This window comes from Hyla sarda, chromosome 3 (assembly GCF_029499605.1).
Source record: "Hyla sarda isolate aHylSar1 chromosome 3, aHylSar1.hap1, whole genome shotgun sequence".
NCBI lineage: Eukaryota > Metazoa > Chordata > Amphibia > Anura > Hylidae > Hyla > Hyla sarda.
In genome coordinates, this window is record NC_079191.1 from 3641895 (window position 1) to 3660945 (window position 19051).

General features: G+C 47.0%; 47 non-coding genes across 47 annotated transcripts; 36 read left to right on the plus strand and 11 right to left on the minus strand.

The window, feature by feature from the left end:
- Positions 1 to 114: 114 nt before the first annotated feature.
- On the minus strand, positions 115 to 188 carry TRNAN-GUU (transfer RNA asparagine (anticodon GUU)). The gene has a single exon. It is a non-coding gene; the product is annotated as a tRNA-Asn (tRNA).
- A 451-nt stretch (positions 189 to 639) lies between these two features.
- Positions 640 to 711, plus strand: TRNAG-UCC (transfer RNA glycine (anticodon UCC)). The gene has a single exon. It is a non-coding gene; the product is annotated as a tRNA-Gly (tRNA).
- Positions 712 to 1050: 339 nt separating this feature from the next.
- TRNAA-AGC (transfer RNA alanine (anticodon AGC)) lies at positions 1051 to 1123 on the plus strand. The gene has a single exon. It is a non-coding gene; the product is annotated as a tRNA-Ala (tRNA).
- Positions 1124 to 1215: 92 nt separating this feature from the next.
- TRNAY-GUA (transfer RNA tyrosine (anticodon GUA)) lies at positions 1216 to 1302 on the plus strand. The gene is given in 2 exon segments: positions 1216 to 1252; positions 1267 to 1302. It is a non-coding gene; the product is annotated as a tRNA-Tyr (tRNA).
- A 231-nt stretch (positions 1303 to 1533) lies between these two features.
- Positions 1534 to 1607, minus strand: TRNAN-GUU (transfer RNA asparagine (anticodon GUU)). Its single transcript has one exon. It is a non-coding gene; the product is annotated as a tRNA-Asn (tRNA).
- A 451-nt stretch (positions 1608 to 2058) lies between these two features.
- Positions 2059 to 2130, plus strand: TRNAG-UCC (transfer RNA glycine (anticodon UCC)). The gene has a single exon. It is a non-coding gene; the product is annotated as a tRNA-Gly (tRNA).
- A 334-nt stretch (positions 2131 to 2464) lies between these two features.
- Positions 2465 to 2537, plus strand: TRNAA-AGC (transfer RNA alanine (anticodon AGC)). Its single transcript has one exon. It is a non-coding gene; the product is annotated as a tRNA-Ala (tRNA).
- A 92-nt stretch (positions 2538 to 2629) lies between these two features.
- Positions 2630 to 2716, plus strand: TRNAY-GUA (transfer RNA tyrosine (anticodon GUA)). Its single transcript is given in 2 exon segments — positions 2630 to 2666; positions 2681 to 2716. It is a non-coding gene; the product is annotated as a tRNA-Tyr (tRNA).
- Positions 2717 to 3472: 756 nt separating this feature from the next.
- TRNAG-UCC (transfer RNA glycine (anticodon UCC)) lies at positions 3473 to 3544 on the plus strand. Its single transcript has one exon. It is a non-coding gene; the product is annotated as a tRNA-Gly (tRNA).
- A 333-nt stretch (positions 3545 to 3877) lies between these two features.
- On the plus strand, positions 3878 to 3950 carry TRNAA-AGC (transfer RNA alanine (anticodon AGC)). Its single transcript has one exon. It is a non-coding gene; the product is annotated as a tRNA-Ala (tRNA).
- Positions 3951 to 4042: 92 nt separating this feature from the next.
- On the plus strand, positions 4043 to 4129 carry TRNAY-GUA (transfer RNA tyrosine (anticodon GUA)). Its single transcript is given in 2 exon segments — positions 4043 to 4079; positions 4094 to 4129. It is a non-coding gene; the product is annotated as a tRNA-Tyr (tRNA).
- A 231-nt stretch (positions 4130 to 4360) lies between these two features.
- Positions 4361 to 4434, minus strand: TRNAN-GUU (transfer RNA asparagine (anticodon GUU)). The gene has a single exon. It is a non-coding gene; the product is annotated as a tRNA-Asn (tRNA).
- Positions 4435 to 4885: 451 nt separating this feature from the next.
- TRNAG-UCC (transfer RNA glycine (anticodon UCC)) lies at positions 4886 to 4957 on the plus strand. Its single transcript has one exon. It is a non-coding gene; the product is annotated as a tRNA-Gly (tRNA).
- Positions 4958 to 5292: 335 nt separating this feature from the next.
- On the plus strand, positions 5293 to 5365 carry TRNAA-AGC (transfer RNA alanine (anticodon AGC)). The gene has a single exon. It is a non-coding gene; the product is annotated as a tRNA-Ala (tRNA).
- Positions 5366 to 5457: 92 nt separating this feature from the next.
- Positions 5458 to 5544, plus strand: TRNAY-GUA (transfer RNA tyrosine (anticodon GUA)). The gene is given in 2 exon segments: positions 5458 to 5494; positions 5509 to 5544. It is a non-coding gene; the product is annotated as a tRNA-Tyr (tRNA).
- Positions 5545 to 5775: 231 nt separating this feature from the next.
- TRNAN-GUU (transfer RNA asparagine (anticodon GUU)) lies at positions 5776 to 5849 on the minus strand. The gene has a single exon. It is a non-coding gene; the product is annotated as a tRNA-Asn (tRNA).
- A 451-nt stretch (positions 5850 to 6300) lies between these two features.
- TRNAG-UCC (transfer RNA glycine (anticodon UCC)) lies at positions 6301 to 6372 on the plus strand. The gene has a single exon. It is a non-coding gene; the product is annotated as a tRNA-Gly (tRNA).
- A 334-nt stretch (positions 6373 to 6706) lies between these two features.
- TRNAA-AGC (transfer RNA alanine (anticodon AGC)) lies at positions 6707 to 6779 on the plus strand. The gene has a single exon. It is a non-coding gene; the product is annotated as a tRNA-Ala (tRNA).
- Positions 6780 to 6871: 92 nt separating this feature from the next.
- Positions 6872 to 6958, plus strand: TRNAY-GUA (transfer RNA tyrosine (anticodon GUA)). Its single transcript is given in 2 exon segments — positions 6872 to 6908; positions 6923 to 6958. It is a non-coding gene; the product is annotated as a tRNA-Tyr (tRNA).
- Positions 6959 to 7189: 231 nt separating this feature from the next.
- TRNAN-GUU (transfer RNA asparagine (anticodon GUU)) lies at positions 7190 to 7263 on the minus strand. The gene has a single exon. It is a non-coding gene; the product is annotated as a tRNA-Asn (tRNA).
- A 451-nt stretch (positions 7264 to 7714) lies between these two features.
- Positions 7715 to 7786, plus strand: TRNAG-UCC (transfer RNA glycine (anticodon UCC)). Its single transcript has one exon. It is a non-coding gene; the product is annotated as a tRNA-Gly (tRNA).
- A 335-nt stretch (positions 7787 to 8121) lies between these two features.
- Positions 8122 to 8194, plus strand: TRNAA-AGC (transfer RNA alanine (anticodon AGC)). Its single transcript has one exon. It is a non-coding gene; the product is annotated as a tRNA-Ala (tRNA).
- A 92-nt stretch (positions 8195 to 8286) lies between these two features.
- TRNAY-GUA (transfer RNA tyrosine (anticodon GUA)) lies at positions 8287 to 8373 on the plus strand. Its single transcript is given in 2 exon segments — positions 8287 to 8323; positions 8338 to 8373. It is a non-coding gene; the product is annotated as a tRNA-Tyr (tRNA).
- A 231-nt stretch (positions 8374 to 8604) lies between these two features.
- On the minus strand, positions 8605 to 8678 carry TRNAN-GUU (transfer RNA asparagine (anticodon GUU)). The gene has a single exon. It is a non-coding gene; the product is annotated as a tRNA-Asn (tRNA).
- A 451-nt stretch (positions 8679 to 9129) lies between these two features.
- On the plus strand, positions 9130 to 9201 carry TRNAG-UCC (transfer RNA glycine (anticodon UCC)). The gene has a single exon. It is a non-coding gene; the product is annotated as a tRNA-Gly (tRNA).
- A 495-nt stretch (positions 9202 to 9696) lies between these two features.
- On the plus strand, positions 9697 to 9783 carry TRNAY-GUA (transfer RNA tyrosine (anticodon GUA)). The gene is given in 2 exon segments: positions 9697 to 9733; positions 9748 to 9783. It is a non-coding gene; the product is annotated as a tRNA-Tyr (tRNA).
- A 231-nt stretch (positions 9784 to 10014) lies between these two features.
- Positions 10015 to 10088, minus strand: TRNAN-GUU (transfer RNA asparagine (anticodon GUU)). The gene has a single exon. It is a non-coding gene; the product is annotated as a tRNA-Asn (tRNA).
- Positions 10089 to 10932: 844 nt separating this feature from the next.
- On the plus strand, positions 10933 to 11005 carry TRNAA-AGC (transfer RNA alanine (anticodon AGC)). The gene has a single exon. It is a non-coding gene; the product is annotated as a tRNA-Ala (tRNA).
- A 92-nt stretch (positions 11006 to 11097) lies between these two features.
- On the plus strand, positions 11098 to 11184 carry TRNAY-GUA (transfer RNA tyrosine (anticodon GUA)). The gene is given in 2 exon segments: positions 11098 to 11134; positions 11149 to 11184. It is a non-coding gene; the product is annotated as a tRNA-Tyr (tRNA).
- Positions 11185 to 11415: 231 nt separating this feature from the next.
- TRNAN-GUU (transfer RNA asparagine (anticodon GUU)) lies at positions 11416 to 11489 on the minus strand. Its single transcript has one exon. It is a non-coding gene; the product is annotated as a tRNA-Asn (tRNA).
- A 451-nt stretch (positions 11490 to 11940) lies between these two features.
- On the plus strand, positions 11941 to 12012 carry TRNAG-UCC (transfer RNA glycine (anticodon UCC)). Its single transcript has one exon. It is a non-coding gene; the product is annotated as a tRNA-Gly (tRNA).
- A 321-nt stretch (positions 12013 to 12333) lies between these two features.
- On the plus strand, positions 12334 to 12406 carry TRNAA-AGC (transfer RNA alanine (anticodon AGC)). Its single transcript has one exon. It is a non-coding gene; the product is annotated as a tRNA-Ala (tRNA).
- A 92-nt stretch (positions 12407 to 12498) lies between these two features.
- TRNAY-GUA (transfer RNA tyrosine (anticodon GUA)) lies at positions 12499 to 12585 on the plus strand. Its single transcript is given in 2 exon segments — positions 12499 to 12535; positions 12550 to 12585. It is a non-coding gene; the product is annotated as a tRNA-Tyr (tRNA).
- A 231-nt stretch (positions 12586 to 12816) lies between these two features.
- Positions 12817 to 12890, minus strand: TRNAN-GUU (transfer RNA asparagine (anticodon GUU)). The gene has a single exon. It is a non-coding gene; the product is annotated as a tRNA-Asn (tRNA).
- Positions 12891 to 13341: 451 nt separating this feature from the next.
- On the plus strand, positions 13342 to 13413 carry TRNAG-UCC (transfer RNA glycine (anticodon UCC)). Its single transcript has one exon. It is a non-coding gene; the product is annotated as a tRNA-Gly (tRNA).
- Positions 13414 to 13741: 328 nt separating this feature from the next.
- Positions 13742 to 13814, plus strand: TRNAA-AGC (transfer RNA alanine (anticodon AGC)). Its single transcript has one exon. It is a non-coding gene; the product is annotated as a tRNA-Ala (tRNA).
- A 92-nt stretch (positions 13815 to 13906) lies between these two features.
- Positions 13907 to 13993, plus strand: TRNAY-GUA (transfer RNA tyrosine (anticodon GUA)). Its single transcript is given in 2 exon segments — positions 13907 to 13943; positions 13958 to 13993. It is a non-coding gene; the product is annotated as a tRNA-Tyr (tRNA).
- A 231-nt stretch (positions 13994 to 14224) lies between these two features.
- On the minus strand, positions 14225 to 14298 carry TRNAN-GUU (transfer RNA asparagine (anticodon GUU)). The gene has a single exon. It is a non-coding gene; the product is annotated as a tRNA-Asn (tRNA).
- Positions 14299 to 15158: 860 nt separating this feature from the next.
- On the plus strand, positions 15159 to 15231 carry TRNAA-AGC (transfer RNA alanine (anticodon AGC)). The gene has a single exon. It is a non-coding gene; the product is annotated as a tRNA-Ala (tRNA).
- A 92-nt stretch (positions 15232 to 15323) lies between these two features.
- TRNAY-GUA (transfer RNA tyrosine (anticodon GUA)) lies at positions 15324 to 15410 on the plus strand. Its single transcript is given in 2 exon segments — positions 15324 to 15360; positions 15375 to 15410. It is a non-coding gene; the product is annotated as a tRNA-Tyr (tRNA).
- Positions 15411 to 16166: 756 nt separating this feature from the next.
- On the plus strand, positions 16167 to 16238 carry TRNAG-UCC (transfer RNA glycine (anticodon UCC)). The gene has a single exon. It is a non-coding gene; the product is annotated as a tRNA-Gly (tRNA).
- A 340-nt stretch (positions 16239 to 16578) lies between these two features.
- On the plus strand, positions 16579 to 16651 carry TRNAA-AGC (transfer RNA alanine (anticodon AGC)). Its single transcript has one exon. It is a non-coding gene; the product is annotated as a tRNA-Ala (tRNA).
- Positions 16652 to 16743: 92 nt separating this feature from the next.
- TRNAY-GUA (transfer RNA tyrosine (anticodon GUA)) lies at positions 16744 to 16830 on the plus strand. Its single transcript is given in 2 exon segments — positions 16744 to 16780; positions 16795 to 16830. It is a non-coding gene; the product is annotated as a tRNA-Tyr (tRNA).
- Positions 16831 to 17061: 231 nt separating this feature from the next.
- On the minus strand, positions 17062 to 17135 carry TRNAN-GUU (transfer RNA asparagine (anticodon GUU)). The gene has a single exon. It is a non-coding gene; the product is annotated as a tRNA-Asn (tRNA).
- Positions 17136 to 17586: 451 nt separating this feature from the next.
- On the plus strand, positions 17587 to 17658 carry TRNAG-UCC (transfer RNA glycine (anticodon UCC)). Its single transcript has one exon. It is a non-coding gene; the product is annotated as a tRNA-Gly (tRNA).
- Positions 17659 to 17999: 341 nt separating this feature from the next.
- On the plus strand, positions 18000 to 18072 carry TRNAA-AGC (transfer RNA alanine (anticodon AGC)). Its single transcript has one exon. It is a non-coding gene; the product is annotated as a tRNA-Ala (tRNA).
- Positions 18073 to 18164: 92 nt separating this feature from the next.
- On the plus strand, positions 18165 to 18251 carry TRNAY-GUA (transfer RNA tyrosine (anticodon GUA)). Its single transcript is given in 2 exon segments — positions 18165 to 18201; positions 18216 to 18251. It is a non-coding gene; the product is annotated as a tRNA-Tyr (tRNA).
- Positions 18252 to 19051: the final 800 nt, after the last annotated feature.

Here is a 19051-nt window from a genome sequence, read left to right on the forward strand (position 1 = left end):
ACATTGGGACTTTAAAACAGGCACAGAGACCAAGCTTTCAGTTGAGAGCACATCTAAGGCTCGCCAAAGAACCACCTTTAGCTGTGACGTGCAACCAAATCAAAAAGGGGACCTCGTCCCTGGGTGGGCTTGAACCACCAACCTTTCGGTTAACAGCCGAACGCGCTAACCGATTGCGCCACAGAGACAACAGTGCTGCATGCTCGTGACTAGGCACAAGCGAAAACCCAAATGCTGGTCTTCAGGTGGACTTCAGCCCATAACAATCGGCTTTTAAGCTAAACTTGCTGAAACGGCAGAGACCGCCTTCCCACTAGCAGCTTGACAGGAACCAGAGGGTAGTTATGCTTCTCATCTCCTTTACAGACAGAAGCAGAGTGGCGCAGCGGAAGCGTGCTGGGCCCATAACCCAGAGGTCGATGGATCGAAACCATCCTCTGCTAAGCAATCAATTTTACTGTTTCCACCATTGTAATTGAGGCAAGTTCGTTTCTAGGCCAACGCATTGTTCCTCTTCTTTGGAGGTGTTTTAAGGTCTTTGTGAACGAATTTTGCTCTTCATGATAGCAGAAGTAGTCAGTCTAAGCCATGCGAATCACAGACGTCACCGACATCACCGACATCACAGCTGTCAAAGAAGCGTTGGTGGTATAGTGGTAAGCATAGCTGCCTTCCAAGCAGTTGACCCGGGTTCGATTCCCGGCCAACGCATTTCTTTCAAGGTTTTGTCACCTGTCTCCTATGCTTGCTCTTTCATGGTAAAAAATTTTGCAGCTAGAAGCACCCTTTCAGCTCCTTACATTACAATGCTCCTCCCATTACAATGCTCCTCCCAAAAGGGTCCCATGGCTCTAGAGCCTCATCTGCTACATAACAACTTTCTTGTCCTAAGTATTAAGCCACGCGAAGCTCTGTAAACATCCCAGTCTTAGTCTTCTAATGTCAAAAATATTTTGACACTTAAAAAAAAAAAAAAAAAAAAAAAAAAAGTTTCAAACAGTTACAGAGATTGATCAGTGGATTGCGTGGCTAAATGCGTGGGTCAGACATGGGGGATTAGCTCAAATGGTAGAGCGCTCGCTTAGCATGCGAGAGGTAGCGGGATCGATGCCCGCATCCTCCAAAAACTTTTTGACTTTTTCAAACATCTTTTTAGCTAATGCTCATGGCACTCTTAGCCAAGCCAAAGAGTTGCACACACCCAGCTTTGCCAATCCTTCGATAGCTCAGCTGGTAGAGCGGAGGACTGTAGTAGAACAATCGGCAATCCTTAGGTAGCTGGTTCGATTCCGGCTCGAAGGACATTTTTTTGGGGGGTATGTTTTCATTTGGGATGTTTCAAGCTGCTGAAACACACACACTTCCGCTGACCCCTACTCTTAACACTAGAAACACCCTTTCCAGAGAGGTCTCCCGTCAACATTGGGACTTTAAAACAGGCACAGAGACCAAGCTTTCAGTTGAGAGCACATCTAAGGCTCGCCAAAGAACCACCTTTAGCTGTGACGTGCAACCAAATCAAAAAGGGGACCTCGTCCCTGGGTGGGCTTGAACCACCAACCTTTCGGTTAACAGCCGAACGCGCTAACCGATTGCGCCACAGAGACAACGGTGCTGCATGCTCGTGACTAGGCACAAGCGAAAACCCAAATGCTGGTCTCCAGGTGGACTTCAGCCCATAACAATCGGCTTTTAAGCTAAACTTGCTGAAACGGCAGAGACCGCCTTCCCACTAGCAGCTTGACAGGAACCAGAGGGTAGTTATGCTTCTCATCTCCTTTACAGACAGAAGCAGAGTGGCGCAGCGGAAGCGTGCTGGGCCCATAACCCAGAGGTCGATGGATCGAAACCATCCTCTGCTAAGCAATCAATTTTACTGTTTCCACCATTGTAATTGAGGCAAGTTCGTTTCTAGGCCAACGCATTGTTCCTCTTCTTTGGAGGTGTTTTAAGGTCTTTGTGAACGAATTTTGCTCTTCATGATAGCAGAAGTAGTCAGTCTAAGCCATGCGAATCACAGACGTCACCGACATCACCGACATCACAGCTGTCAAAGAAGCGTTGGTGGTATAGTGGTAAGCATAGCTGCCTTCCAAGCAGTTGACCCGGGTTCGATTCCCGGCCAACGCATTTCTTTCAAGGTTTTGTCACCTGTCTCCTATGCTTGCTCTTTCATGGTAAAAAATTTTGCAGCTAGAAGCACCCTTTCAGCTCCTTACATTACAATGCTCCTCCCATTACAATGTTCCTCCCAAAAGGGTCCCATGGCTCTAGAGCCTCATCTGCTACATAACAACTTTCTTGTCCTAAGTATTAAGCCACGCGAAGCTCTGTAAACATCCCAGTCTTAGTCTTCTAATGTCAAAAATATTTTGACACTTAAAAAAAAAAAAAAAAAAAAAAGTTTCAAACAGTTACAGAGATTGATCAGTGGATTGCGTGGCTAAATGCGTGGGTCAGACATGGGGGATTAGCTCAAATGGTAGAGCGCTCGCTTAGCATGCGAGAGGTAGCGGGATCGATGCCCGCATCCTCCAAAAACTTTTTGACTTTTTCAAACATCTTTTTAGCTAATGCTCATGGCACTCTTAGCCAAGCCAAAGAGTTGCACACACCCAGCTTTGCCAATCCTTCGATAGCTCAGCTGGTAGAGCGGAGGACTGTAGTAGAACAATCGGCAATCCTTAGGTAGCTGGTTCGATTCCGGCTCGAAGGACATTTTTTTGGGGGGTATGTTTTCATTTGGGATGTTTCAAGCTGCTGAAACACACACACTTCCGCTGACCCCTACTCTTAACACTAGAAACACCCTTTCCAGAGAGGTCTCCCGTCAACATTGGGACTTTAAAACAGGCACAGAGACCAAGCTTTCAGTTGAGAGCACATCTAAGGCTCGCCAAAGAACCACCTTTAGCTGTGACGTGCAACCAAATCAAAAAGGGGACCTCGTCCCTGGGTGGGCTTGAACCACCAACCTTTCGGTTAACAGCCAAACGCGCTAACCGATTGCGCCACAGAGACAACGGTGCTGCATGCTCGTGACTAGGCACAAGCGAAAACCCAAATGCTGGTCTCCAGGTGGACTTCAGCCCATAACAATCGGCTTTTAAGCTAAACTTGCTGAAACGGCAGAGACCGCCTTCCCACTAGCAGCTTGACAGGAACCAGAGGGTAGTTATGCTTCTCATCTCCTTTACAGACAGAAGCAGAGTGGCGCAGCGGAAGCGTGCTGGGCCCATAACCCAGAGGTCGATGGATCGAAACCATCCTCTGCTAAGCAATCAATTTTACTGTTTCCACCATTGTAATTGAGGCAAGTTCGTTTCTAGGCCAACGCATTGTTCCTCTTCTTTGGAGGTGTTTTAAGGTCTTTGTGAACGAATTTTGCTCTTCATGATAGCAGAAGTAGTCAGTCTAAGCCATGCGAATCACAGACGTCACCGACATCACCGACATCACAGCTGTCAAAGAAGTGTTGGTGGTATAGTGGTAAGCATAGCTGCCTTCCAAGCAGTTGACCCGGGTTCGATTCCCGGCCAACGCATTTCTTTCAAGGTTTTGTCACCTGTCTCCTATGCTTGCTCTTTCATGGTAAAAAATTTTGCAGCTAGAAGCACCCTTTCAGCTCCTTACATTACAATGCTCCTCCCATTACAATGTTCCTCCCAAAAGGGTCCCATGGCTCTAGAGCCTCATCTGCTACATAACAACTTTCTTGTCCTAAGTATTAAGCCACGCGAAGCTCTGTAAACATCCCAGTCTTAGTCTTCTAATGTCAAAAATATTTTGACACTTAAAAAAAAAAAAAAAAAAAAAGTTTCAAACAGTTACAGAGATTGATCAGTGGATTGCGTGGCTAAATGCGTGGGTCAGACATGGGGGATTAGCTCAAATGGTAGAGCGCTCGCTTAGCATGCGAGAGGTAGCGGGATCGATGCCCGCATCCTCCAAAAACTTTTTGACTTTTTCAAACATCTTTTTAGCTAATGCTCATGGCACTCTTAGCCAAGCCAAAGAGTTGCACACACCCAGCTTTGCCAATCCTTCGATAGCTCAGCTGGTAGAGCGGAGGACTGTAGTAGAACAATCGGCAATCCTTAGGTAGCTGGTTCGATTCCGGCTCGAAGGACATTTTTTTGGGGGGTATGTTTTCATTTGGGATGTTTCAAGCTGCTGAAACACACACACTTCCGCTGACCCCTACTCTTAACACTAGAAACACCCTTTCCAGAGAGGTCTCCCGTCAACATTGGGACTTTAAAACAGGCACAGAGACCAAGCTTTCAGTTGAGAGCACATCTAAGGCTCGCCAAAGAACCACCTTTAGCTGTGACGTGCAACCAAATCAAAAAGGGGACCTCGTCCCTGGGTGGGCTTGAACCACCAACCTTTCGGTTAACAGCCGAACGCGCTAACCGATTGCGCCACAGAGACAACGGTGCTGCATGCTCGTGACTAGGCACAAGCGAAAACCCAAATGCTGGTCTCCAGGTGGACTTCAGCCCATAACAATCGGCTTTTAAGCTAAACTTGCTGAAACGGCAGAGACCGCCTTCCCACTAGCAGCTTGACAGGAACCAGAGGGTAGTTATGCTTCTCATCTCCTTTACAGACAGAAGCAGAGTGGCGCAGCGGAAGCGTGCTGGGCCCATAACCCAGAGGTCGATGGATCGAAACCATCCTCTGCTAAGCAATCAATTTTACTGTTTCCACCATTGTAATTGAGGCAAGTTCGTTTCTAGGCCAACGCATTGTTCCTCTTCTTTGGAGGTGTTTTAAGGTCTTTGTGAACGAATTTTGCTCTTCATGATAGCAGAAGTAGTCAGTCTAAGCCATGCGAATCACAGACGTCACCGACATCACCGACATCACAGCTGTCAAAGAAGCGTTGGTGGTATAGTGGTAAGCATAGCTGCCTTCCAAGCAGTTGACCCGGGTTCGATTCCCGGCCAACGCATTTCTTTCAAGGTTTTGTCACCTGTCTCCTATGCTTGCTCTTTCATGGTAAAAAATTTTGCAGCTAGAAGCACCCTTTCAGCTCCTTACATTACAATGCTCCTCCCATTACAATGTTCCTCCCAAAAGGGTCCCATGGCTCTAGAGCCTCATCTGCTACATAACAACTTTCTTGTCCTAAGTATTAAGCCACGCGAAGCTCTGTAAACATCCCAGTCTTAGTCTTCTAATGTCAAAAATATTTTGACACTTAAAAAAAAAAAAAAAAAAAAAAAGTTTCAAACAGTTACAGAGATTGATCAGTGGATTGCGTGGCTAAATGCGTGGGTCAGACATGGGGGATTAGCTCAAATGGTAGAGCGCTCGCTTAGCATGCGAGAGGTAGCGGGATCGATGCCCGCATCCTCCAAAAACTTTTTGACTTTTTCAAACATCTTTTTAGCTAATGCTCATGGCACTCTTAGCCAAGCCAAAGAGTTGCACACACCCAGCTTTGCCAATCCTTCGATAGCTCAGCTGGTAGAGCGGAGGACTGTAGTAGAACAATCGGCAATCCTTAGGTAGCTGGTTCGATTCCGGCTCGAAGGACATTTTTTTGGGGGGTATGTTTTCATTTGGGATGTTTCAAGCTGCTGAAACACACACACTTCCGCTGACCCCTACTCTTAACACTAGAAACACCCTTTCCAGAGAGGTCTCCCGTCAACATTGGGACTTTAAAACAGGCACAGAGACCAAGCTTTCAGTTGAGAGCACATCTAAGGCTCGCCAAAGAACCACCTTTAGCTGTGACGTGCAACCAAATCAAAAAGGGGACCTCGTCCCTGGGTGGGCTTGAACCACCAACCTTTCGGTTAACAGCCGAACGCGCTAACCGATTGCGCCACAGAGACAACGGTGCTGCATGCTCGTGACTAGGCACAAGCGAAAACCCAAATGCTGGTCTCCAGGTGGACTTCAGCCCATAACAATCGGCTTTTAAGCTAAACTTGCTGAAACGGCAGAGACCGCCTTCCCACTAGCAGCTTGACAGGAACCAGAGGGTAGTTATGCTTCTCATCTCCTTTACAGACAGAAGCAGAGTGGCGCAGCGGAAGCGTGCTGGGCCCATAACCCAGAGGTCGATGGATCGAAACCATCCTCTGCTAAGCAATCAATTTTACTGTTTCCACCATTGTAATTGAGGCAAGTTCGTTTCTAGGCCAACGCATTGTTCCTCTTCTTTGGAGGTGTTTTAAGGTCTTTGTGAACGAATTTTGCTCTTCATGATAGCAGAAGTAGTCAGTCTAAGCCATGCGAATCACAGACGTCACCGACATCACCGACATCACAGCTGTCAAAGAAGCGTTGGTGGTATAGTGGTAAGCATAGCTGCCTTCCAAGCAGTTGACCCGGGTTCGATTCCCGGCCAACGCATTTCTTTCAAGGTTTTGTCACCTGTCTCCTATGCTTGCTCTTTCATGGTAAAAAATTTTGCAGCTAGAAGCACCCTTTCAGCTCCTTACATTACAATGCTCCTCCCATTACAATGTTCCTCCCAAAAGGGTCCCATGGCTCTAGAGCCTCATCTGCTACATAACAACTTTCTTGTCCTAAGTATTAAGCCACGCGAAGCTCTGTAAACATCCCAGTCTTAGTCTTCTAATGTCAAAAATATTTTGACACTTAAAAAAAAAAAAAAAAAAAAAAGTTTCAAACAGTTACAGAGATTGATCAGTGGATTGCGTGGCTAAATGCGTGGGTCAGACATGGGGGATTAGCTCAAATGGTAGAGCGCTCGCTTAGCATGCGAGAGGTAGCGGGATCGATGCCCGCATCCTCCAAAAACTTTTTGACTTTTTCAAACATCTTTTTAGCTAATGCTCATGGCACTCTTAGCCAAGCCAAAGAGTTGCACACACCCGGCTTTGCCAATCCTTCGATAGCTCAGCTGGTAGAGCGGAGGACTGTAGTAGAACAATCGCCAATCCTTAGGTCGCTGGTTCGATTCCGGCTCGAAGGACATTTTTTTGGGGGGTATGTTTTCATTTGGGATGTTTCAAGCTGCTGAAACACACACACTTCCGCTGACCCCTACTCTTAACACTAGAAACACCCTTTCCAGAGAGGTCTCCCGTCAACATTGGGACTTTAAAACAGGCACAGAGACCAAGCTTTCAGTTGAGAGCACATCTAAGGCTCGCCAAAGAACCACCTTTAGCTGTGACGTGCAACCAAATCAAAAAGGGGACCTCGTCCCTGGGTGGGCTTGAACCACCAACCTTTCGGTTAACAGCCGAACGCGCTAACCGATTGCGCCACAGAGACAACGGTGCTGCATGCTCGTGACTAGGCACAAGCGAAAACCCAAATGCTGGTCTCCAGGTGGACTTCAGCCCATAACAATCGGCTTTTAAGCTAAACTTGCTGAAACGGCAGAGACCGCCTTCCCACTAGCAGCTTGACAGGAACCAGAGGGTAGTTATGCTTCTCATCTCCTTTACAGACAGAAGCAGAGTGGCGCAGCGGAAGCGTGCTGGGCCCATAACCCAGAGGTCGATGGATCGAAACCATCCTCTGCTAAGCAATCAATTTTACTGTTTCCACCATTGTAATTGAGGCAAGTTCGTTTCTAGGCCAACGCATTGTTCCTCTTCTTTGGAGGTGTTTTAAGGTCTTTGTGAACGAATTTTGCTCTTCATGATAGCAGAAGTAGTCAGTCTAAGCCATGCGAATCACAGACGTCACCGACATCACCGACATCACAGCTGTCAAAGAAGCGTTGGTGGTATAGTGGTAAGCATAGCTGCCTTCCAAGCAGTTGACCCGGGTTCGATTCCCGGCCAACGCATTTCTTTCAAGGTTTTGTCACCTGTCTCCTATGCTTGCTCTTTCATGGTAAAAAATTTTGCAGCTAGAAGCACCCTTTCAGCTTCTTACATTACAATGCTCCTCCCATTACAATGCTCCTCCCAAAAGGGTCCCATGGCTCTAGAGCCTCATCTGCTACATAACAACTTTCTTGTCCTAAGTATTAAGCCACGCGAAGCTCTGTAAACATCCCAGTCTTAGTCTTCTAATGTCAAAAATATTTTGACACTTAAAAAAAAAAAAAAAAAAAAAAAGTTTCAAACAGTTACAGAGATTGATCAGTGGATTGCGTGGCTAAATGCATGGGTCAGACATGGGGGATTAGCTCAAATGGTAGAGCGCTCGCTTAGCATGCGAGAGGTAGCGGGATCGATGCCCGCATCCTCCAAAAACTTTTTGACTTTTTCAAACATCTTTTTAGCTAATGCTCATGGCACTCTTAGCCAAGCCAAAGAGTTGCACACACCCGGCTTTGCCAATCCTTCGATAGCTCAGCTGGTAGAGCGGAGGACTGTAGTAGAACAATCGCCAATCCTTAGGTCGCTGGTTCGATTCCGGCTCGAAGGACATTTTTTTGGGGGGTATGTTTTCATTTGGGATGTTTAAAGATGCTGAAAAACACACACTTCCGCTGACCCCTGCTCTTAACACTAGAAACACCCTTTCCAGAGAGGTCTCCCGTCAACATTGGGACTTTAAAACAGGCACAGAGACCAAGCTTTCAGTTGAGAGCACATCTAAGGCTCGCCAAAGAACCACCTTTAGCTGTGACGTGCAACCAAATCAAAAAGGGGACCTCGTCCCTGGGTGGGCTTGAACCACCAACCTTTCGGTTAACAGCCGAACGCGCTAACCGATTGCGCCACAGAGACAACGGTACTGCATGCTCGTAACTAGGCACAAGCGAAAACCCAAATGCTGGTCTCCAGGTGGACTTCAGCCCATAACAATCGGCTTTTAAGCTAAACTTGCTGAAACGGCAGAGACCGCCTTCCCACTAGCAGCTTGACAGGAACCAGAGGGTAGTTATGCTTCTCATCTCCTTTACAGACAGAAGCAGAGTGGCGCAGCGGAAGCGTGCTGGGCCCATAACCCAGAGGTCGATGGATCGAAACCATCCTCTGCTAAGCAATCAATTTTACTGTTTCCACCATTGTAATTGAGGCAAGTTCGTTTCTAGGCCAACGCATTGTTCCTCTTCTTTGGAGGTGTTTTAAGGTCTTTGTGAACGAATTTTGCTCTTCATGATAGCAGAAGTAGTCAGTCTAAGCCATGCGAATCACAGACGTCACCGACATCACCGACATCACAGCTGTCAAAGAAGCGTTGGTGGTATAGTGGTAAGCATAGCTGCCTTCCAAGCAGTTGACCCGGGTTCGATTCCCGGCCAACGCATTTCTTTCAAGGTTTTGTCACCTGTCTCCTATGCTTGCTCTTTCATGGTAAAAAATTTTGCAGCTAGAAGCACCCTTTCAGCTCCTTACATTACAATGCTCCTCCCATTACAATGCTCCTCCCAAAAGGGTCCCATGGCTCTAGAGCCTCATCTGCTACATAACAACTTTCTTGTCCTAAGTATTAAGCCACGCGAAGCTCTGTAAACATCCCAGTCTTAGTCTTCTAATGTCAAAAATATTTTGACACTTAAAAAAAAAAAAAAAAAAGTTTCAAACAGTTACAGAGATTGATCAGTGGATTGCGTGGCTAAATGCGTGGGTCAGACATGGGGGATTAGCTCAAATGGTAGAGCGCTCGCTTAGCATGCGAGAGGTAGCGGGATTGATGCCCGCATCCTCCAAAAACTTTTTGACTTTTTCAAACATCTTTTTAGCTAATGCTCATGGCACTCTTAGCCAAGCCAAAGAGTTGCACACACCCAGCTTTGCCAATCCTTCGATAGCTCAGCTGGTAGAGCGGAGGACTGTAGTATAACAATCGGCAATCCTTAGGTCGCTGGTTCGATTCCGGCTCGAAGGACATTTTTTTGGGGGGTATGTTTTCATTTGGGATGTTTCAAGCTGCTGAAACACACACACTTCCGCTGACCCCTACTCTTAACACTAGAAACATCCTTTCCAGAGAGGTCTCCCGTCAACATTGGGACTTTAAAACAGGCACAGAGACCAAGCTTTCAGTTGAGAGCACATCTAAGGCTCGCAAAAGAACCACCTTTAGCTGTGACGTGCAACCAAATCAAAAAGGGGACCTCGTCCCTGGGTGGGCTTGAACCACCAACCTTTCGGTTAACAGCCGAACGCGCTAACCGATTGCGCCACAGAGACAACGGTGCTGCATGCTCGTGACTAGGCACAAGCGAAAACCCAAATGCTGGTCTCCAGGTGGACTTCAGCCCATAACAATCGGCTTTTAAGCTAAACTTGCTGAAACGGCAGAGACCGCCTTCCCACTAGCAGCTTGACAGGAACCAGAGGGTAGTTATGCTTCTCATCTCCTTTACAGACAGAAGCAGAGTGGCGCAGCGGAAGCGTGCTGGGCCCATAACCCAGAGGTCGATGGATCGAAACCATCCTCTGCTAAGCAATCAATTTTACTGTTTCCACCATTGTAATTGAGGCAAGTTCGTTTCTAGGCCAACGCATTGTTCCTCTTCTTTGGAGGTGTTTTAAGGTCTTTGTGAACGAATTTTGCTCTTCATGATAGCAGAAGTAGTCAGTCTAAGCCATGCGAATCACAGACGTCACCGACATCACCGACATCACAGCTGTCAAAGAAGCGATGGTGGTATAGTGGTAAGCATAGCTGCCTTCCAAGCAGTTGACCCGGGTTCGATTCCCGGCCAACGCATTTCTTTCAAGGTTTTGTCTCCTATGCTTGCTCTTTCATGGTAAAATATTTTGCAGCTAGAAGCACCCTTTCAGCTCCTTACATTACAATGCTCCTCCCATTACAATGCTCCTCCCAAAAGGGTCCCATGGCTCTAGAGCCTCATCTGCTACATAACAACTTTCTTGTCCTAAGTATTAAGCCACGCGAAGCTCTGTAAACATCCCAGTCTTAGTCTTCTAATGTCAAAAATATTTTGACACTTAAAAAAAAAAAAAAAAGTTTCAAACAGTTACAGAGATTGATCAGTGGATTGCGTGGCTAAATGCGTGGGTCAGACATGGGGGATTAGCTCAAATGGTAGAGCGCTCGCTTAGCATGCGAGAGGTAGCGGGATCGATGCCCGCATCCTCCAAAAACTTTTTGACTTTTTCAAACATCTTTTTAGCTAATGCTCATGGCACTCTTAGCCAAGCCAAAGAGTTGCACACACCCAACTTTGCCAATCCTTCGATAGCTCAGCTGGTAGAGCGGAGGACTGTAGTAGAACAATCGGCAATCCTTAGGTCGCTGGTTCGATTCCGGCTCGAAGGACATTTTTTTGGGGGGTATGTTTTCATTTGGGATGTTTCAAGCTGCTGAAACACACACACTTCCGCTGACCCCTACTCTTAACACTAGAAACACCCTTTCCAGAGAGGTCTCCCGTCAACATTGGGACTTTAAAACAGGCACAGAGACCAAGCTTTCAGTTGAGAGCACATCTAAGGCTCGCCAAAGAACCACCTTTAGCTGTGACGTGCAACCAAATCAAAAAGGGGACCTCGTCCCTGGGTGGGCTTGAACCACCAACCTTTCGGTTAACAGCCGAACGCGCTAACCGATTGCGCCACAGAGACAACGGTGCTGCATGCTCGTGACTAGGCACAAGCGAAAACCCAAATGCTGGTCTCCAGGTGGACTTCAGCCCATAACAATCGGCTTTTAAGCTAAACTTGCTGAAACGGCAGAGACCGCCTTCCCACTAGCAGCTTGACAGGAACCAGAGGGTAGTTATGCTTCTCATCTCCTTTACAGACAGAAGCAGAGTGGCGCAGCGGAAGCGTGCTGGGCCCATAACCCAGAGATCGATGGATCGAAACCATCCTCTGCTAAGCAATCAATTTTACTGTTTCCACCATTGTAATTGAGGCAAGTTCGTTTCTAGGCCAACGCATTGTTCCTCTTCTTTGGAGGTGTTTTAAGGTCTTTGTGAACGAATTTTGCTCTTCATGATAGCAGAAGTAGTCGGTCTAAGCCATGCGAATCACAGACGTCACCGACATCACCGACATCACAGCTGTCAAAGAAGCGTTGGTGGTATAGTGGTAAGCATAGCTGCCTTCCAAGCAGTTGACCCGGGTTCGATTCCCGGCCAACGCATTTCTTTCAAGGTTTTGTCTCCTATGCTTGCTCTTTCATGGTAAAATATTTTGCAGCTAGAAGCACCCTTTCAGCTCCTTACATTACAATGCTCCTCCCATTACAATGCTCCTCCCAAAAGGGTCCCATGGCTCTAGAGCCTCATCTGCTACATAACAACTTTCTTGTCCTAAGTATTAAGCCACGCAAAGCTCTGTAAACATCCCAGTCTTAGTCTTCTAATGTCAAAAATATTTTGACACTTAAAAAAAAAAAAAAAAGTTTCAAACAGTTACAGAGATTGATCAGTGGATTGCGTGGCTAAATGCGTGGGTCAGACATGGGGGATTAGCTCAAATGGTAGAGCGCTCGCTTAGCATGCGAGAGGTAGCGGGATCGATGCCCGCATCCTCCAAAAACTTTTTGACTTTTTCAAACATCTTTTTAGCTAATGCTCATGGCACTCTTAGCCAAGCCAAAGAGTTGCACACACCCAACTTTGCCAATCCTTCGATAGCTCAGCTGGTAGAGCGGAGGACTGTAGTAGAACAATCGGCAATCCTTAGGTCGCTGGTTCGATTCCGGCTCGAAGGACATTTTTTTGGGGGGTATGTTTTCATTTGGGATGTTTCAAGCTGCTGAAACACACACACTTCCGCTGACCCCTACTCTTAACACTAGAAACACCCTTTCCAGAGAGGTCTCCCGTCAACATTGGGACTTTAAAACAGGCACAGAGACCAAGCTTTCAGTTGAGAGCACATCTAAGGCTCGCCAAAGAACCACCTTTAGCTGTGACGTGCAACCAAATCAAAAAGGGGACCTCGTCCCTGGGTGGGCTTGAACCACCAACCTTTCGGTTAACAGCCGAACGCGCTAACCGATTGCGCCACAGAGACAACGGTGCTGCATGCTCGTGACTAGGCACAAGCGAAAACCCAAATGCTGGTCTCCAGGTGGACTTCAGCCCATAACAATCGGCTTTTAAGCTAAACTTGCTGAAACGGCAGAGACCGCCTTCCCACAAGCAGCTTGACAGGAACCAGAGGGTAGTTATGCTTCTCATCTCCTTTACAGACAGAAGCAGAGTGGCGCAGCGGAAGCGTGCTGGGCCCATAACCCAGAGGTCGATGGATCGAAACCATCCTCTGCTAAGCAATCAATTTTACTGTTTCCACCATTGTAATTGAGGCAAGTTCGTTTCTAGGCCAACGCATTGTTCCTCTTCTTTGGAGGTGTTTTAAGGTCTTTGTGAACGAATTTTGCTCTTCATGATAGCAGAAGTAGTCAGTCTAAGCCATGCGAATCACAGACGTCACCGACATCACCGACATCACAGCTGTCAAAGAAGCGTTGGTGGTATAGTGGTAAGCATAGCTGCCTTCCAAGCAGTTGACCCGGGTTCGATTCCCGGCCAACGCATTTCTTTCAAGGTTTTGTCACCTGTCTCCTATGCTTGCTCTTTCATGGTAAAAAATTTTGCAGCTAGAAGCACCCTTTCAGCTTCTTACATTACAATGCTCCTCCCATTACAATGCTCCTCCCAAAAGGGTCCCATGGCTCTAGAGCCTCATCTGCTACATAACAACTTTCTTGTCCTAAGTATTAAGCCACGCGAAGCTCTGTAAACATCCCAGTCTTAGTCTTCTAATGTCAAAAATATTTTGACACTTAAAAAAAAAAAAAAAAGTTTCAAACAGTTACAGAGATTGATCAGTGGATTGCGTGGCTAAATGCATGGGTCAGACATGGGGGATTAGCTCAAATGGTAGAGCGCTCGCTTAGCATGCGAGAGGTAGCGGGATCGATGCCCGCATCCTCCAAAAACTTTTTGACTTTTTCAAACATCTTTTTAGCTAATGCTCATGGCACTCTTAGCCAAGCCAAAGAGTTGCACACACCCAACTTTGCCAATCCTTCGATAGCTCAGCTGGTAGAGCGGAGGACTGTAGTAGAACAATCGGCAATCCTTAGGTCGCTGGTTCGATTCCGGCTCGAAGGACATTTTTTTGGGGGGTATGTTTTCATTTGGGATGTTTCAAGCTGCTGAAACACACACACTTCCGCTGACCCCTACTCTTAACACTAGAAACACCCTTTCCAGAGAGGTCTCCCGTCAACATTGGGACTTTAAAACAGGCACAGAGACCAAGCTTTCAGTTGAGAGCACATCTAAGGCTCGCCAAAGAACCACCTTTAGCTGTGACGTGCAACCAAATCAAAAAGGGGACCTCGTCCCTGGGTGGGCTTGAACCACCAACCTTTCGGTTAACAGCCGAACGCGCTAACCGATTGCGCCACAGAGACAACGGTGCTGCATGCTCGTGACTAGGCACAAGCGAAAACCCAAATGCTGGTCTCCAGGTGGACTTCAGCCCATAACAATCGGCTTTTAAGCTAAACTTGCTGAAACGGCAGAGACCGCCTTCCCGCTAGCAGCTTGACAGGAACCAGAGGGTAGTTATGCTTCTCATCTCCTTTACAGACAGAAGCAGAGTGGCGCAGCGGAAGCGTGCTGGGCCCATAACCCAGAGGTCGATGGATCGAAACCATCCTCTGCTAAGCAATCAATTTTACTGTTTCCACCATTGTAATTGAGGCAAGTTCGTTTCTAGGCCAACGCATTGTTCCTCTTCTTTGGAGGTGTTTTAAGGTCTTTGTGAACGAATTTTGCTCTTCATGATAGCAGAAGTAGTCAGTCTAAGCCATGCGAATCACAGACGTCACCGACATCACCGACATCACAGCTGTCAAAGAAGCGTTGGTGGTATAGTGGTAAGCATAGCTGCCTTCCAAGCCGTTGACCCGGGTTCGATTCCCGGCCAACGCATTTCTTTCAAGGTTTTGTCACCTGTCTCCTATGCTTGCTCTTTCATGGTAAAAAATTTTGCAGCTAGAAGCACCCTTTCAGCTCCTTACATTACAATGCTCCTCCCATTACAATGCTCCACCCAAAAGGGTCCCATGGCTCTAGAGCCTCATCTGCTACATAACAACTTTCTTGTCCTAAGTATTAAGCCACGCGAAGCTCTGTAAACATCCCAGTCTTAGTCTTCTAATGTCAAAAATATTTTGACACTTAAAAAAAAAAAAAAAAAAAAAAAAAGTTTCAAACAGTTACAGAGATTGATCAGTGGATTGCGTGGCTAAATGCGTGGGTCAGACATGGGGGATTAGCTCAAATGGTAGAGCGCTCGCTTAGCATGCGAGAGGTAGCGGGATCGATGCCCGCATCCTCCAAAAACTTTTTGACTTTTTCAAACATCTTTTTAGCTAATGCTCATGGCACTCTTAGCCAAGCCAAAGAGTTGCACACACCCAGCTTTGCCAATCCTTCGATAGCTCAGCTGGTAGAGCGGAGGACTGTAGTAGAACAATCGGCAATCCTTAGGTCGCTGGTTCGATTCCGGCTCGAAGGACATTTTTTGGGGGGGTATGTTTTCATTTGGGATGTTTCAAGCTGCTGAAACACACACACTTCCGCTGACCCCTACTCTTAACACTAGAAACACCCTTTCCAGAGAGGTCTCCCGTCAACATTGGGACTTTAAAACAGGCACAGAGACCAAGCTTTCAGTTGAGAGCACATCTAAGGCTTGCCAAAGAACCACCTTTAGCTGTGACGTGCAACCAAATCAAAAAGGGGACCTCGTCCCTGGGTGGGCTTGAACCACCAACCTTTCGGTTAACAGCAGAACGCGCTAACCGATTGCACCACAGAGACAACGGTGCTGCATGCTCGTGACTAGGCACAAGCGAAAACCCAAATGCTGGTCTCCAGGTGGACTTCAGCCCATAACAATCGGCTTTTAAGCTAAACTTGCTGAAACGGCAGAGACCGCCTTCCCACTAGCAGCTTGACAGGAACCAGAGGGTAGTTATGCTTCTCATCTCCTTTACAGACAGAAGCAGAGTGGCGCAGCGGAAGCGTGCTGGGCCCATAACCCAGAGGTCGATGGATCGAAACCATCCTCTGCTAAGCAATCAATTTTACTGTTTCCACCATTGTAATTGAGGCAAGTTCGTTTCTAGGCCAACGCATTGTTCCTCTTCTTTGGAGGTGTTTTAAGGTCTTTGTGAACGAATTTTGCTCTTCATGATAGCAGAAGTAGTCAGTCTAAGCCATGCGAATCACAGACGTCACCGACATCACCGACATCACAGCTGTCAAAGAAGCGTTGGTGGTATAGTGGTAAGCATAGCTGCCTTCCAAGCAGTTGACCCGGGTTCGATTCCCGGCCAACGCATTTCTTTCAAGGTTTTGTCACCTGTCTCCTATGCTTGCTCTTTCATGGTAAAAAATTTTGCAGCTAGAAGCACCCTTTCAGCTCCTTACATTACAATGCTCCTCCCATTACAATGCTCCTCCCAAAAGGGTCCCATGGCTCTAGAGCCTCATCTGCTACATAACAACTTTCTTGTCCTAAGTATTAAGCCACGCGAAGCTCTGTAAACATTCCAGTCTTAGTCTTCTAATGTCAAAAATATTTTGACACTTAAAAAAAAATAAAAAAAAATAAAAAAAAGTTTCAAACAGTTACAGAGATTGATCAGTGGATTGCGTGGCTAAATGCGTGGGTCAGACATGGGGGATTAGCTCAAATGGTAGAGCGCTCGCTTAGCATGCGAGAGGTAGCGGGATCGATGCCCGCATCCTCCAAAAACTTTTTGACTTTTTCAAACATCTTTTTAGCTAATGCTCATGGCACTCTTAGCCAAGCCAAAGAGTTGCACACACCCAGCTTTGCCAATCCTTCGATAGCTCAGCTGGTAGAGCGGAGGACTGTAGTAGAACAATCGGCAATCCTTAGGTCGCTGGTTCGATTCCGGCTCGAAGGACATTTTTTTGGGGGGTATGTTTTCATTTGGGATGTTTCAAGCTGCTGAAACACACACACTTCCGCTGACCCCTACTCTTAACACTAGAAACACCCTTTCCAGAGAGGTCTCCCGTCAACATTGGGACTTTAAAACAGGCACAGAGACCAAGCTTTCAGTTGAGAGCACATCTAAGGCTCGCCAAAGAACCACCTTTAGCTGTGACGTGCAACCAAATCAAAAAGGGGACCTCGTCCCTGGGTGGGCTTGAACCACCAACCTTTCGGTTAACAGCCGAACGCGCTAACCGATTGCGCCACAGAGACAACGGTGCTGCATGCTCGTGACTAGGCACAAGCGAAAACCCAAATGCTGGTCTCCAGGTGGACTTCAGCCCATAACAATCGGCTTTTAAGCTAAACTTGCTGAAACGGCAGAGACCGCCTTCCCGCTAGCAGCTTGACAGGAACCAGAGGGTAGTTATGCTTCTCATCTCCTTTACAGACAGAAGCAGAGTGGCGCAGCGGAAGCGTGCTGGGCCCATAACCCAGAGGTCGATGGATCGAAACCATCCTCTGCTAAGCAATCAATTTTACTGTTTCCACCATTGTAATTGAGGCAAGTTCGTTTCTAGGCCAACGCATTGTTCCTCTTCTTTGGAGGTGTTTTAAGGTCTTTGTGAACGAATTTTGCTCTTCATGATAGCAGAAGTAGTCAGTCTAAGCCATGCGAATCACAGACGTCACCGACATCACCGACATCACAGCTGTCAAAGAAGCGTTGGTGGTATAGTGGTAAGCATAGCTGCCTTCCAAGCAGTTGACCTGGGTTCGATTCCCGGCCAACGCATTTCTTTCAAGGTTTTGTCACCTGTCTCCTATGCTTGCTCTTTCATGGTAAAAAATTTTGCAGCTAGAAGCACCCTTTCAGCTCCTTACATTACAATGCTCCTCCCATTACAATGCTCCTCCCAAAAGGGTCCCATGGCTCTAGAGCCTCATCTGCTACATAACAACTTTCTTGTCCTAAGTATTAAGCCACGCAAAGCTCTGTAAACATTCCAGTCTTAGTCTTCTAATGTCAAAAATATTTTGACACTTAAAAAAAAAAAAAATAAAAATAAAAAAAAGTTTCAAACAGTTACAGAGATTGATCAGTGGATTGCGTGGCTAAATGCGTGGGTCAGACATGGGGGATTAGCTCAAATGGTAGAGCGCTCGCTTAGCATGCGAGAGGTAGCGGGATCGATGCCCGCATCCTCCAAAAACTTTTTGACTTTTTCAAACATCTTTTTAGCTAATGCTCATGGCACTCTTAGCCAAGCCAAAGAGTTGCACACACCCAGCTTTGCCAATCCTTCGATAGCTCAGCTGGTAGAGCGGAGGACTGTAGTAGAACAATCGGCAATCCTTAGGTCGCTGGTTCGATTCCGGCTCGAAGGACATTTTTTTGGGGGGTATGTTTTCATTTGGGATGTTTCAAGCTGCTGAAACACACACACTTCCGCTGACCCCTACTCTTAACACTAGAAACACCCTTTCCAGAGAGGTCTCCCGTCAACATTGGGACTTTAAAACAGGCACAGAGACCAAGCTTTCAGTTGAGAGCACATCTAAGGCTCGCCAAAGAACCACCTTTAGCTGTGACGTGCAACCAAATCAAAAAGGGGACCTCGTCCCTGGGTGGGCTTGAACCTCCAACCTTTCGGTTAACAGCCGAACGCGCTAACCGATTGCGCCACAGAGACAACGGTGCTGCATGCTCGTGACTAGGCACAAGCGAAAACCCAAATGCTGGTCTCCAGGTGGACTTCAGCCCATAACAATCGGCTTTTAAGCTAAACTTGCTGAAACGGCAGAGACCGCCTTCCCGCTAGCAGCTTGACAGGAACCAGAGGGTAGTTATGCTTCTCATCTCCTTTACAGACAGAAGCAGAGTGGCGCAGCGGAAGCGTGCTGGGCCCATAACCCAGAGGTCGATGGATCGAAACCATCCTCTGCTAAGCAATCAATTTTACTGTTTCCACCATTGTAATTGAGGCAAGTTCGTTTCTAGGCCAACGCATTGTTCCTCTTCTTTGGAGGTGTTTTAAGGTCTTTGTGAACGAATTTTGCTCTTCATGATAGCAGAAGTAGTCAGTCTAAGCCATGCGAATCACAGACGTCACCGACATCACCGACATCACCGACATCACAGCTGTCAAAGAAGCGTTGGTGGTATAGTGGTAAGCATAGCTGCCTTC